This window comes from Bos indicus x Bos taurus, chromosome 8 (assembly GCF_003369695.1).
Source record: "Bos indicus x Bos taurus breed Angus x Brahman F1 hybrid chromosome 8, Bos_hybrid_MaternalHap_v2.0, whole genome shotgun sequence".
Lineage (NCBI taxonomy): Eukaryota > Metazoa > Chordata > Mammalia > Artiodactyla > Bovidae > Bos > Bos indicus x Bos taurus.
This window is the reverse complement of record NC_040083.1, coordinates 59,053,120-59,069,347: the sequence shown is the minus strand read 5'-3', so window position 1 is coordinate 59,069,347 and position 16,228 is coordinate 59,053,120. Positions and strand designations below refer to the sequence as shown.

General features: G+C 41.9%; 1 long non-coding RNA gene across 1 annotated transcript; it reads left to right on the top strand.

The window, feature by feature from the left end:
* Positions 1 to 1,762: 1,762 nt before the first annotated feature.
* Positions 1,763 to 15,996, top strand: LOC113897154. Its single transcript, XR_003512279.1, has 3 exons — positions 1,763 to 2,311; positions 10,007 to 10,044; positions 15,958 to 15,996. It is a non-coding gene; the product is annotated as an uncharacterized LOC113897154 (long non-coding RNA).
* Positions 15,997 to 16,228: the final 232 nt, after the last annotated feature.

Sequence of the window (16,228 nt, the reverse complement as noted above, 5' to 3'; positions counted from 1 at the left end):
ATCATACACTCACTCTTGGAGTAAGGGTGTGGAGGGAAGAACACTCCACCTGCACGTGGACTGAGACCAAAGAAGCAGGGGTATGGTTATTCCTCCAGGAGACACAGAGATACTGTTTTTGGAAAGGTGCATGCCTGCTCTCAGCAAAATAAGATGGCATAAAAGAGATGTCCACTACAGCTCTCTCTAACTACCCCATTCTGTTTTCTGGCCCAGAGCCATGCCAGATGTTTTGAGATCTGGGGCGTAAATTGAAACATGAATGCAATGCAGATTCTCTGAGGTTGGGGAAGGGGTTGGATGGGGCATAGAGCAGAGATCTTGAAGGAGGGAAATCTATGGGAGACCCAAACATCAGTGTGGATAGCCCTATTCAATGACTTAGACTCAGTTCCTAGATATTTTCATCTCAGAGTCCTTTACCTCTGCTACTATCCAACTATGGCCATATCTGAAGCATCATCACCAGGAAACACTCTACTTTCTGAAATAATATAGTCTTATATCACCCTCTAACTTCAACCTCCAGATTTATCCTAAAATACCAACTCTTCAACCTTCTCAGGATATCTAGTCCATTGATCTTTCCACTTTCTCCTCATCCATAAACAACCTCTTGCCTTATTTCCTCCCTCTCCAAGACAGACTTCATGGTTCATCACCTAATCAACATTCATCAATTCAATCTGGGAAAATCCCAACTTGATGCCAGAGCTGCTCTCTGGGAAGGCAGAGCTCAGCATTATTGGATAAAAATCACACATATAGATAAGTTGGTGGCACCATAAATTCATGGTCTATGACTAATGGTCAAATTCGTCATTATTTGAAATGCTTTTATTCATGCATTCCATTTATTAAGGGCCTGCTATATGCTAGGCACTGTTCTAAGTATTGGGATACATGGGTGATCAAAACAGGCAAAGCTTCCCTGGCAGTCCAGTGATTAGGACTCTGAGGGGGTTTGATCCCTGATTGGGGAACTAAATCCCCACAAACCCCATCATGCGGCACACACACACAACAGGAGGCAAAGCTTCTTGACCATGGTGCTATGTAATTTATTTCTTAGTAAATTCTCCCACTCTACTCAAAACCAGTTCAAACCTTCTTTACTTTCCTCCACTTCTTTCTCTCTCGGCCCCTAACATATATGGCAGAGCTCTACTTTTCAGAGAAATCAGGAGCTATCCTATGAGAACTTTGCATCATCCCAAATCATTGCCTCCAATCTCCTTTCTTCCTGCTATAGTGAAAGGTGTTCCTCTGGGAGACCTTCCTTGACGCCCCCAAGCTAGGACGGGTGCCCTCATCCTCTCCTCCTCCACAGGCACTTTCCACACTAGACTGTAACTTGTATCTTAATTATCTGAGGGCAGGGACCTTGTCTACCCAGTTCACTGTTTTAACCTCAGCATCAGGCCCTTAGCTTGGGCTTTCCTTGTGGCTCAGCAGGTAAAAAATCTGCCTGCAATGCAGGAGACCTTGGTTCGATTCCTGGGTTTGGAAGATCCCCTGGAGAAGGGAAAGGCTACCCACTCTAGTATTCTAGCCTGGAGAATTCCATGTACTACAGTCCATAGGGTTGCAAAGAGTCGGACACGACTGAGTGACTTTCACGTTCAGGCGCTTAGTACATAGTTGGAGCTCAGTACCCTAAGGGTGAATGAACGAAAGGGTGAGATTTCCGGAGAGGGCCTGCTTATGGGCGAGGCCTGCTCATGGGCGGGGCGGGGCGGGGCGGGGCTGGGCGGGGGCCGCCTCAGGACTGTCCTCTCAGGCTTCTTGGAGGCCACTAGCAGACAACAGCTCAGGACGCTGAAGTAAGCATACTTGAGATCAGAGCGCACAGCCAAGATTCGGGCAAGGCTTTTCGGACGCCTCAGGGCCCATTCCGGGGCAGGACTCTATCCTCGGAAGGCCTCTGGGTGCGGCGGCTGAGCCCAGGTCTCGCCGCGGAGCGCACCATCTTCCACATGCGGCCGTAGCTTTGGCGTCATAAAACTGCCGAACTCGTTTTTTTCCCTTTCCCTCCGCCTTCCTTCTCCCTTTTCCCGACCCCTCTTTCCTCTTCCTCCTCCCTTTTCCCCTTCCCATTTCATCCAGAAGGATGTGTCGAGTGAAGGGCCAGTAACCCAGCTCCAGTTGCAGCACCGCGGGATCGACACGCTCCATTCCCCTGCACCTGAGGGGCCCAGTGTTCCAAAAACGTCAGGACTGGTCTGAACTGTGAAACCTGAAGGAACCGCCCCTCCGGGAGGGATTGGCGTCCTCGGGAGGGTGAAGGTCATGTCCAGGAGGATTGTTTCAGGTGGGAGGACGAAGTGGGGAGGCCCCGGGGGCGGCCGGCAGTGGGAGCAGAGGGCGGGGCGGGCCCCAGCCTTGAACACAGATGTGGGCAGAAGTCAGGGGCCATCCTGAGGGGCTGGCCCCGCAGGCTTCTAGAGGGGAATCCGAAGCAACTACCTTCAAATCTCTTGCTGCATTTTTGGGGGGGGCTTCTATGTGTCAGGTCCTGTGTTTGATAGGCACTCTAGCTATGTCCTACTAGAGATAGGAGGAAATGTTACTTTTTAACTTTTGTCTATCTCACGTCTTAGTTGTGGCACTGAGTGGCTCCAGAGTGCAGGGCTTAGTTGCTCCCAGTCTTGTGGAATCTTAGTTCACTGACCAGGGCTCAAACACACATCCCCTGCATTGCAAGGCAAACTCTCAGCCACTGGACCACCAGGGAAGTCCTCAGAAATGTTACTGAAAAAAAAAAAAAAGAATTTATTTACTTATGTCCACTAAAAAGACACACAACGTGTGAGAGCTGTGAATTAAGTATTATTTGGGGTAAAATGAGGACTGCATCACTTAATGGGAAATAGATGGGGAAACAGTGGAAACAGTGTCAGACTTTATTTTTGGGGGCTCCAAAATCATTGCAGATGGTGATTGCAGCCATGAAATTAAAAGATGCTTACTCCTTGGAAGGAAAGTTATGACCAACCTAGATAGCATATTGAAAAGCAGAGACATTACTTTGCCAACAAAGGTACTTCTAGTCAAGGCTATGGTTTTTCCAGTAGTTATGTATGGATGTGAGAGTTGGACTGTGAAGAAAGCTGAGCACCGAAGAATTGATGCTTTTGAACTGTGGTGTTGTAGAAGACTCTTGAAAGTCCCATGGACTGCAAGGAGATCCAACCAGTCCATTCTAAAGGAGATCAGTCCTGGGATTTCTTTGGAAGGAATGATGCTAAAGCTGAAACTCCAGTATTTTGGCCACCTCATGTGAAGAGTTAACTCATTGGAAAAGACTCTGATGCTGGGAGGGATTAGGGGCAGGATGAGAAGGGGATGACAGAGGATGAGATGGCTGGATGGCATCACTGACTTGATGGACATGAGTTTGAGTGAACTCTGGGAGTTGGTGATGGACAGGGAGGCCTGGCATGCTGCAACTCACGGGGTCGCAAAGAGTCGGACACAACTGAGTGACTGAACTGACTGACTGACTGAGGACTGCAGTGTAGCATATAGCACCTCAGATATCTCTGAGAGACTGATTCAAAGCGGCAGTAGGGGAAGGTCAGTGTATAAAATTTTGGTGAAGGGAAAGTTAAGTTAACATAATCAAGTCCTTACTTTACAAAAGGTTTCCTGCTAGTCACTGTGAAGGGATTTAGTACTTTTCTAGATATGAAGAGATGTAAGAATTTGGATCATGAAATAAGTTCCTAACTATCTAAAGACCTATTCCATCAGTTTCCCTGGAGCACAGAGTACCTCACTTTCCACCCTGAATTCCCTTTAGTGGGTATTGATGGTTGGCAGCTGCAGCAGCACAGGTAGATGTTGTTTGCTGCTGCTAAGTCACTTTAGTCGTGTCCGACTCTGTGCGACCCCAGAGATGGCAGCCCACCAGGCTCCCCTGCCCCTGGGATTCTCCAGGCAAGAACACTGGAGTGGGTTGCCATTTCCTTCTCCAAAGCATGAAAGTGAAAAGTGAAAGTGAAGTTGCTCAGTCGTGTCTGACCCTCAGTGACCCCATGGACTGCAGCCTTCCAGGCTCCTCCGTTCATGGGATTTTCCAGGCAAGAGTACTGAAGTGGGGTTTCATTGCCTTCTCCGTGTTGTTGTTTAGTTACTAGCAAATGCTCTTGGCAAGTGCCAATTTGTAGTAGTAGTAGTGTTAGTCACTCAGTTGTGTCTAACTCTTTACAACCCCATGGACTGTGGCCTGCCAGGCTCCTCTGTCCGTGGGATTCTCCAGGCAAGAATACTGGAGTGGATTGCCATTGCCTTATCCAGAGGATCTTTCTGACCCAGGAATCAAACCTGGGTCTCCTGCATTGCAGGCAGATTCTTTACCATCTGAGCTACCGGGAAGATCAGCCAATTTGTAGTTGACACTTATTTTTGGTTGTGTTGGGTCTTCATGATACGTGAGCTTTCTCTAGTTGCAATAGCAAGGGCCACTGTCTAGTTGAGGTTCGTGAGCTTCTCACTGCGGTGGCTTCTCTTGTTGCACACCATGGGCTCTAGTAGTTACCACCTGTGGGCTCCGAGGAATGTGGTATCTTCCCCAACCAAGGTTTGAACCCATGTCCCCTGCATTGGCAGGTGGATCTTATCCACTGCACCATGAGGGAAGTCCTGCATATTTCTTACATACAATATTAGATCAAATTTTTTGTTTGAAAACTTACTGTAGAATAAGCATTTCCATATATTGTAAAACATTGGGTAAATATGATTTTTTGGAGAAAACTTTGGTGTTTATTTTGTGGTATTTGATTCAGCTAATGTTGACTTGATAAAGAGTTGATGTTAGAGAGGACTAAGTCTTTAAAAATGTGAATTTTATTTATTTTTGGAATACATATATTTACATGGCAAAAACAAAACCTGTGTGTCCCAGCACAGGTGGAAATGGTGAGGAGTTTTATGCAATGGTACAAAATGAAGCAGGGCAAAGGCTAACAGAGTTTGCCAAGAGAACGCACTGGTCATAGCAAACACCATCTTCCAACAACACAGGAGATGACTCTATACATGGACATCACCAGATGGTCAGTACCAAAATCAGATGATTGATTATATTCTTTGCGGCTGAAGATGGAGAAGCTCTATACAGTCAACAAAAACAAGACCAGAAGCTGACAGTGGCTCAGATCTTGAACTCCTTATTGCCAAATTCAGACTTAAATTGAAGAAAGTAGGGAAAACCACTAGACCATTCAGGTATGACCTAAATCAAATCCCTTATGCTTATACAGTGGAAATGACAAATAGATTCAGGGGATTAGATCTGATAGACACAGTGCCCAGAGAACTATGTGCGGAGATTCGTGACATTGTGCAGGAAGTAATGATCAAGATCACTCCAAGAAAAAGAAATGCAAAAAGGCAAAATGGTTGTCTGAAGAGGCCTTACAAATAGTTGAGAAAAGAAAAAAGAGAAGCTAAAGGCAAAGGAGAAAAAGGAAAGATATACCTATTTGAATGCAGAATTCCAAAGAATAGCAAGGAGACATAAGAGAGCCTTCCTTAGTGATCAACGCAAAGAAACAGAGAAAAACAATAGAATGGGAGAGACTAGAGATCTCTTCAAGAAAATTAGAGATACCAAGGGAACATTTCATGCAAAGATGGGTACAATAAAGTATAGAAGCGGTATGAATCTAACAGAAGCAGAAGATATTAAGAAGAGGTGGCAAGACATAGAAGAACTATACAAAAAAGATCTTAATGACCCTGATAACCACGATGGTGTGATCACTCATCTAGAGCTAGACATCCTGGAATGCGAAGTCAAGTGGGCCTTAGGAAGCATCAATATGAACAAAGCTAGTGGAGGTGATGGCATTCCAGTGGAGCTATTTCACTTCCTCAAAGATGATGCTGTGAAAGTACTGCAGTCAATATGCCAGCAAATTTGAGTGCCATGTGCTCAGCAGTGGCCACAGGACTGGAAAAGATCAGTTTTCATTTCAATCCCAAAGAAAGGCAATGCCAAAGAATGTTCAAACTACCATACAATGGCACTCATCTCACAAACTAGCAAAGTAATACTCAAAATTCCCCAAGCCAGGCTTCAGCAATATGTGAACTGTGAACTTCCAGATGTTCAAGCTGGATTTAGAAAAGGCAGAGGAACCAGAGATCAAATTGCCAACATCTGTTGGATCATCGAAAAAGCAAGAGAGTTCCAGAAAAACATCTACTTCTGCTTTATTGACTACGCTAAAGTCTTTTGTGTGGATCACAACAAACTATGGAAAATTCTTAAAGACATGGGAATACCAGGCCATCTGACGTGCCTCCCGAGAAATCTGTATGCAGGTCAAGAAGCAACAGTTAGAACCAGACATGGAACAACGGACTAGTTCCAAATTGGGATAGGAGGACATCAAGGCTGTATATTGTCACCCTGTTTATTTAACTTCTATGCAGACTATATCATGCGAAATGCTGGGCTAGATGAAGCACAAGCTGGAATCAAGATTGCCGGGAGAAATATCAATAACCTCAGATATGCAGATGACACCACCCTTATGACAACACAAAGAGGAACTGAAGAGCCTCTTGATGAAAGTGAAAGAGTGAAAAAGCTGGCTTGAAACTCAACATTCAAAAATCTTAGATCGTGGCAAATAGATGGGGAAACAGTGGAAACAGTGAGAGACTTTATTTTCCTGGGCTCCAAAATTGCTGCAGATGGTGACTGCAGCCATGAAATTAAAAGATGCTCCTTGGAAGAAAAGCTATGACCAACCTAGACAGCATGTTAAAAAGCAGAGATATTACTTTGCCAACAAAGGTCCATCTAGTCAAAGCTATGGTTATTTCAGTAGTCATGTATGGATGTGAGAGTCGGACCATAAAGAAAGCTGAGTGCTGAAGAACTCACGCACTGTGGTGTTGGAGAAGACTCTTTAAGAGTCCCTTGGACTGCAAGGAGATGAAACCAGTCCATCCTAAAGGAAATCAGTCCTGAGTATTCATTGGAAGGACTGATGCTAAAGCTGAAATCTGCAGTACTTTGGCCACCTGATGCAAAGAACTGACTCATTGGGAAAGACCCTGATGCTGGGAAAGATTGAAGGCAGGAGAAGGGAACAACAAAAGTTGAGAAGGTTGGATGTCATCACTGAGTCAATGGACATGAGTTTGAGCAAGCTCCTGCAGTTGGTGATGGACAGGCAAGCCTGGCGTGCTGCTGTCCACAGGGTCACAAAGAGTCAGACAGGACTGAAGGACTGAACTAAACTGAACTTTATGCAATGGTTCAAGGGTGGGTTGTTGAAAAGGATCAGGGTGTGTGCAGGACTTGCATTCCTCTAATCTGGCTTTCCGTGTTCTCCTGATGAGCTTCTGTGATTCTGGAGGTTATCAAACTGACTTCTCTGGAATGAAAATGCTTCATCTGGTAGTTATCATCTTCCACAGGTGGAGCAGTGGTGAAGAATCCACCTGCCAATGCAAGAGACACAGGAAATGCAGGTTCGATCCCTGGATCGGGAAGATCCCCTGGAGTAGGAAATGGCAACCCACTCCAGTATTCTTGCCTGGAACATCCCATGGACAGAAGAGTCTTGCAGGCTTCAGACCATGAGTCGAAAAGACTTGGACATGACAGCACACACTCATGTCATTAGTTTTGCAGAAGAGCTCAAAAACAGTTATATGTGTATCCCTTGAGGCAAAAACTGGATCCGGTCCCAAGACTGCACTATTGTTTCTTCACTGCTCCTCCCTGGTCTCTGCATCCCTTCCCTTCCCTGATTAGCAACTGTTTGAACCTGCCCTTTGGAACTCAGGAGATGTCAAGGAGGCTGAAGCCTATTTCCTACAAACAGGAAATGGGAAACACAGAAAAACTTCCTTGCCCAGGAGCCACATAGGGTCCTGCTTGGTTTCACATTCTTAGTGTCACCAGAGACAGATTGTTTTTTTTAATTGGCTCTGGTTTCCAACGTGCAGATTTGTTCACATGTTCAATATATAGCCCTTTTGATTGCCTGGTTTTATGTGCAGTTCTCAGATTCAGCTCCCCATACTTTGTCAGTTCTAAACACTATTCCTCCTTTGGGCTGATAACCAATAAAGCTTTAGATTTCTGGGTTGGGCATATTTTTAGGGCAACCTTAGTATCTGTGTTCCGGTGGCTCAGACGGTAAAGAATCTGCCTGCAATGCAGGAGACCTGGGTTTGATTCCTGGAGTTAAAATTAGTTTTTGTTTTTTTTTTAATCAAAGTAATGTATGCATATTGTTTTAAAAGTCAGATAGTAATTTCTTTTAACAAAAAGCAGGCTTGGGAATTCCCTGGTGGTCCAGTGGTTATGACTTGATGCTTTCTTAGTTGGGCCCTGATTCAGTCCCTGGTTTGGTATCTAAAATCCCACAAGCCAAGCAGAGTGGCCAAGGGTGGGGTGGGGGGAAGAGTCTTTTTCCCCCACCTTCTTCTACCTCAAGCTTTGCTTATCAGAGGTAACAACTATATGTTCTTTTGGCTATTTTTTCCATTGTTCACATCTTATTTTTCTGTTTTACAGGACATGATCCGTTTTCTCATACATATTTTAAAGTATTTATATATAAATCTCAAGTTTTTAACAACAAACACAATTGTTTGTGTATTCTTTGGCATGTTAATAGTTGTTATGCCATTATTGTCCCCATAATATTTTGTGTAATAATGTGCACTGGAATTGCCTTTGATAAATGATTTCCTTTATCTTGTGTAGAGGAAATTCACTTTTAAATGAATCCTCACAGTTGACTACACAGTGAGACCCAAGGTTCAATGAGGGATGACCCTCATTCAACTGGTGATGACACCAGTTCTGCAAAGGTCTGTTGTGAAATAGTGTTTCTGAGTAATAAGCATTAAAAGAATGCTGTACAGCAGAGAAAAATGAAAAAGCTGGTGGTCACATACAAAATTTTCAATTGACACTATGAAGAGACATTTAAGCAAATATTAAGAGGCATTAAGAGCAAATTTGAGTGACTTCCCAGGTGTACCAGTGGTTAAGACTTTACCTTCCAATGCAAGGGGTGCAAGTTCAGTCCCTGGTAGGAGATCTAAGATCCCACGTTGGGCCTCAGGGCCAAAAAAACAAAACATAAAACAGAAACAATATTGTAACAAATTCAATAGACTTTAAAAAATGGTCCACATCAAAAAATCTTCAAAAAAAAGAGCAAATTTGATCAGAAATTTCCTTTTAACAGTCATTTCAACATGTAAGCAATATGAAAAAATTATTACTGAGACATCTTTCATCCTTATTTGGTACTGTATTTAAAATCCAGTGTATATTTTACACTTATAGCACATCTTAGTTCAGACTAGCCACATTTCAAAGTGCTTCAGCTGTTGTGGCTAGCAGCTACTGTATGTGATAACACAGGATTAAATTATGAAGATAGTTCAGGTTACTTATAGGAGAATAGTCTTTCAAAACACATTCATCACACACCTCAGATATCTCTGGTTCACATGTTTCCTTTGTGATTGAGCTGATCTGGAGAGCAGTGCTGAGATGCTAGAGTCTAAGCTCTATCATGGGGTAAAATCCTATCAAATGGAAACATTGATGCCCTTGTTGAGATTATTTACCCTTTTCATTAAGGATTGTAGTGATGTGTTCAGTCGTGGCAAAGTCTTTGTGACCCCATGGACTGTAGCCCACCAGGCTGCTCTGTCCATGGAATTTTCTAGGCAATAGTACTGGTGTGAGTTGTCATTTCCTTCTCCATCATTAAGGACTACTAACTAAAAAAATCAACTGAGGATCACATACAAAAAACACTTGTTTGAGATTTTCAAAGGAAAAAAATAGAAAATACTTTAATCATTTTAAAAATGATTTCTGGATAAGAACTCAGAATTTCATTAATTAAATGTAGAAAATCATAATGTTCATATATAATAAATGTCTGCAACTTGCCTAGGGAGAGGAGAATAATAATTGAGTCCGAGCCCCTCATTCCTTTTTGTTTTTCAGCATCAGTGCAGAAGGAAGAGGAGCAAAGGGAGCATTTGGTAGGTAAGGTTCTGACTGTTCAGTCCATAGCACTCAAGGGTTAACCTTAATCTCTCCTCTTCATGACCCAAGGGCCACATCCACAGTCTCTAAGGATGTCAGCTGCTAGAGCTCAACCCTCAGAAAACAAAGCTCTCCTCAGGGAGAGTCATGGGAAGGAGTTAGAACCAAGCACACTTGGTCGGTTACCTGCTAGGTCCGTCCTGGAAGTGGAAGAATGGTAGAGCTGGCCAGTGGGTCTTGGCCACCAGGTGGCAGTGTGAGACACAGTGGAATGGATATCTATAGGCAGGCCTTTTGGGTCCTGATTTGGGACAAATTGTTTTAACTTTCCTAAGGCTCAGAGTCAGACTTTATTTTTTGGGGCTCCAAAATCACTGCAGATGGTGATTGCAGCCATGAAATTAAAAGATGCTTACTCCTTGGAAGAAAAGTTATGACCAACCTAGATAGCATATTAAAAAGCAGAGATATTACTTTGCCAACAAAAGTCTATCTAGTCAAGGCTATGGTTTTTCCAGAGGTCATGTATAGATGTGAGAGTTGGACTGTGAAGAAAGCTGAGCGCTGAAGAATTGATGCTTTTGAAATGTGGTGTTGGAGAAGACTCTTGAGAGCCCCATGGACTGCAAGGAGATCCAACCAGTCCATCCTAAAGATCAGTCCTGGGTGTTCATTGGAAGGACTGATGCTGAAGCCGAAACTCCCATACTTTGGCCACCTGATGCAAAGAGTTGACTCATTGGAAAAGACCCTGATGCTGGGAGGGATTGGGGGCAGGAGGAAAAGGGGATGACAGAGGATGAGATGGCTGGATGGCATCACCAACTCGATGGACGTGAGTTTGAGTGAACTCCGGGAGTTAGTGATGGACAGGGAGGCCTGGCATGCTGTGATTCATGGGGTCGCAAAGAGTCAGATACGACTGAGTGACTGAACCGAATTGAACTGAACTGAAGGCTCAGATTCCTCCTTGAGTTACACTTGATCTTCATCCCTCACAGCATGGTTATGAGGATCAGATGGGATAAAGTACAAAACACTATTCCATACTTGAGCCTGTCTACTGTTGTCACTCTTTGGCCTAGTGTACTAATGCTTGGGGCTCTTGGAGTCTAGTCTCCCAAGAGCCTTCCCCAGAGAACAGTTTTGCTGAGCCTCCTATAAGATCCTTTGCTTCTACCTTCACTACATTTGACCAAGTCTCCTGGTTACCTAGGAGAATTTGCCAGAAAGTGTGCATGTGACATGAGACCTGCTTGCTCTTTGGGAAAACAGGTATTGATGAATCTCTTCTCCTGTTCCCTTCTTCCTAGCATGGCCTCTTGTGGTTGCAGGGTCCCCATGCAGCCGAGGTTGACATGAGAAGGTAATCCTATAGGGAAGGAAATGTGAGAGAAACCCCTCCTTGAGGAATAAAAGAAGCATCTTGAAGTCAGTGACATGGGGAATGTGACTCCTGCCAGGCTTGCTGTGTCTTTCTATCTCCATTCAGTTTGTGCATCCTGTCTTCTGCAGCCATCTGGGAAAACTTGATGATAGCAGTTTGTAGCAAGATCCCTGCTGAGAGGATCACAATAGAGTGATCGTGAAAGCTGATCTTCTGATGCTTAAGTAGGCTGGGAATCTGCTGTGTCTTCTGTGTCCCTTTGGCTATGACCCCTGGTTCTCTGCCTGAGCCAACTTCTCTCCCCTTCTCCAGCATCCCCACTCTCATCAGACCCTTTTGAAAGCCAATTAAGAGCCCCTCTGAGTGAGCCCTCTCACACTGTCTTATTTATCCGTCAGCCTGAGGACCTACAGAAACCCATCTTCCCACACTGTACCCATCTTAGTTCATTGTCTCCCTTCCTTTAATTGTAGCCCAACATCGCAGTTGGGCTACAATTGCGATGTTGGGCTACATCACCTCAGGCCTACATCACCCTTATAATTCACATCAGTGGCCTTCTTTCTGTCATTAGAAGTCACTCTGACATTTGCCAGCATATTTTGGCCTATCTATTTTTCTCATCCTCTGAAACTTTATTTCTTCCTCCTGGAGCTTTCCAGGCCACCAGGTACCCTCCTTGCCTTTTTATTCACTTAACGTTCTTTCACTCCACCCCTAACTTTTATCTTTGTTCCAGGATTTCTGCTACTAGACCCTATTGCCTCTCAAACTCTCAAGACTGAGACTATTTTTGCAATACTCTCACCACCTTTTGGCCACCAGACATTTTTGCCACTGATTCCTACTTTATTATTGGATTATCTTCCACCTCTAACATTTGCCTTTTCCCTTCTTCCTTCAGAGCACACTCAGGTCCTATTCTCTAGCTAGACTTTGTGTCTGGACTATTTTACCTCACCTGACTCCTGACTCAGGATATCAGCCTCTTACGCATGAATCTCTCATTCATTTTTTAAAATATTATTTCTAAAAATCGAGATATGGTTCCCATAGCATAGAATTCACCCTAAGAAGTATACAATTCATAGTTTCTTTTTATATTCTCGAGGTTGTGCAATCACCACCACTAATTCCAAAACAAATTCTTCATTTCAACAAGAGTTATACCATTGACATACTGCTCATTCCTCTCTTCTCCCTGCCCCTGGCAATCACTAATATACTGTCAATCTCTCTGGATGTGCCTGTTCTACATATTTCATATAAGTGGAATATATAACTGAAATTTTGTGAATATATAACTGAAATTTCTTTCACATAACATAAGATTTTGAAAATTTATCCTTGTTGTAGCATGTACTACTTACTTCATTTCTTTTTTATGGCTGAATAATATTCCACCAAAACATTTGCATTTCCCAGGAACGTACAAGAGTTTCCTCTTGACCAATGATGTTGACACTTCTCATGTGTTTGTTGGCTAATAAATGTGTTATAGTTTGGCAAAACTTCTATTCAAGTCTTTTGCCTATTTTAAAATTGGGTAGATTGTCTTTTTGTTGTTGAATTTAAGAGTATGTTATGTATTCTGGATACTAAACCCTTATAAATATATGACTTGCAAATACTTTATCCCATTCTATGAGTTATCTGTTCCCTCTCTTGATAGTGTCCTTGGAAGCACAAAAGTTTTTAATTTTGTTGAAGACTGATTTTTCTATTTGTCCTTTGGTTGCTCAAAAATTTGGTGTCATATCTAAGAATCCATTGCCAAATCCAAAATTATGAAGATTTACTCCTGTGAGTTTTTGTAAGAGTTTCATGGTTTTAATTCTTGCATTTAGGTCTTTAATTCATTGTTGTTTGATGTTTAATGTTGTTGTTTCTTTTAAGTCAATTAGTTAATTTTTATTGAGATACAGTTGACACATAATATTGTACTAGTTTATTTATTTTGCTGTACCGTGTAGTGTTCACCAACCAGGGATCAAACCTGTGCCTGCTACATTGGGAGTGCAGAGTCTTAGCCATTGGACCACCAGGGAAGTCCAACATTGTATTAGTTTTAGATGTAGACTTCATTGTTTTTATTATAATAAAATACACATAACATGGTATTTCTCATTTTAAACATTTGTAAGTGTACAATTCAGATTCAGGAATTAGATACATTCACAGTGCTGTATAATGATCACTACCATCTACTCCTAAAACTTTTTCATCTTCCTCAACATAAACTATGTACCCATGAAATAATAACTCCCTCTTCGCCCTCTCAGAACCCTAGCTTCTGGTAGCCTTTATTCTACTTTCTATCTCTGTAAATTTGCCTACTCTAGGTACCTCTTATAAGTAGATTCATAGAATATTTACCCTTCTGTGTCTAATTTCACATGTTTTAATGATTCACCTATGTTGTAGCATATATGAAAATTTTCATTTCTCTTTGGGTTGACTTATATTCCATTGTGTGTATATATACTATATTTTGTCTATTCATTCATCTTTTGATGAACACTTGGGTTGTTTGCAACTTTTGGCTATTGTGAATAATGCTGCTATGAACTTTGGTGTACAAATATATGTTCAAGTTCCTGCTTTTAATTCTTTTGGATATATACCTAGGAATAAAATTGCTGTGTCATATGGTAGTTCCAACTTTAACTTTTTTTATTTTAATTTATTTTAATATTTTATTTTAATTTATTTATTTGACTGCACTGAGTCTTAGTTGCAGAATGTGGGATCTAGTTCCCTGACCAGGGATCGAACCCAGACCCCCTGCACTGGGAGCATGGAGTCTTAGTCACTGAACCACCAGGGAAGTCCCCACCTTTAACTTTTTAAAAACTACCAAACTGTTTTCCTCAGTGGCTGCACTATTACGTTCCCATCAGTAATGCACGAACGTTCCAATTTTTCCATATCCTTGTAAACATTTCTTATTTTCAAGTTTTATTATAGTCATCCTATTATTTGGTAGAAGTGGTATCTCATTGTGGTTTTAAAATTTTATTTATTTATTTAAAAATTTATTTTACTATTTATTTTTGGCTGCTCGGCTTTCTCTAGCTGCAGAGAGCAAGGGCTACTCTCTAACTGCAGTGCGGTGACTTCTGTTGTTGCAGCTTGTGTGTCAGTAGTTGCAGGTCCTGAGCTCTAGAGTGCAGACTTGATAGTCATGGCACTTGGGCTTAGTTGCAACGTGTGGGATAGTCCCAGATCAGGTATCAAACCTGTGTCTCCTGCATTGGCAGGGAAATTCTTTACCACTGAACCACCAGGGAACCCCTATACTGTTTTAATTAATGTAGTTTTATGGTAAGTCTTGAAGTCAGAAAGTGTGAGTCCTCCAACTTTGTTCTTCTTTTTCAAGATTGTTTTGGTTATTTGAATCTCAGATGGTGAAAAATCTGCCTGTAATGCAGGAGACCTGGGTTTGATCCCTGGGTCGAGAAGATCCCCTGGAGAAGGGAATGGCTACCCATCCCAGGATTCTTGTCTGGATAATTCCATGAACAGAGGAGCCTGGCAGGCTATAGTCAATGGGAATGTAAAGAGTTGGTCATGACTGAGCAACTAACACTTTCGCTTTTTCACCAGAGAAGCCCTATACTCTTTTAATTACAATAGTTTTGTGATAAGTTTTGAAATCAAGAAGTGTGAGTCCTCCAACTTCGTTCTTCTTTTTCAAGACTGTTTTGGCTATTTGAGACTCTTCAAAAATCCATATGATTTTAAGGATGGTCTTTCCATTTCTATGAGAAAGGTAGTTGGAATTTTAATAGAGATTATGCTGAGTCTGTAGATCACTTTGGGCAATACTGACATCTTAACAATGTTGTCTTCTTTTTTTTTAATTTTATTTTATTTTTTAACTTTACAATAATGTACTGGTTTTGCCATTTATCGAAATGAATCTGCCACAGGTATACATGTGTTCCCCATCCTGAACCCTCCTCCCTCCTCCCTCCCCATAACATCCCTCCATGGACATAGGATTGTTTGTATAGTTCTTTAGTTTCTTTCAGCCATTGTTTTGTAGTTTTCAGCATATACATTATTAACTTCCTTGGTTAGATTTATTCCTAAGTATTTGATACTGTATGTGCTATTAAAAATGGAATTGCTTGCTAATTTCCTTTTTGGAAAAATGTTTATTTGCGATGTATTAAGAAACACAATGGATTTTTTGTGTGTTAATCTTGTACCCTACAACTTTGTTGAATTCATTTACAGCTCTACTAGCTTTCTTGTGGATTCTTTGGGGTCTTCTATACATAAGATCATGTCATCTATGAAGGGAAAATAGTTTCACCTTTCCTTTTCAATTTGAATGACTTCTATTTCTTTTTCTTATCAGGGAGAACTTCCAGTATAATGTTGAATGACAGTTGTGAAAGTGAACATCTTTGTTCTGTTCCTGATCATAGGGGAAATGCTTTCAGCCTTTCACCACGGAGTATGATGCTAGCTGTGGGTTTTAAAATATTATTTTATATTTATTTTATTTTGGCAGCACTGTGCAGCATGTGGGATCTTACTTCCCTGACCAAGGATCAAATTTGCACCCCCTGCATTGGAAATGTGGAGTTCTCACCACTGGACCATCAGGGAAGTCCCTAGCTATGGGTTTTTTAAAACATAAATATTCATTGTCATGTTGGGGAATTTTCCTGCTATTCCTTATTTCTGAGTTTCTGGCATAAAAATTTATCTGAGATGATCATGTGTTTTTTTTTTTTTCCTGCTTGTTTTATCAATATGATGTTTTACATTAATTGATTTTA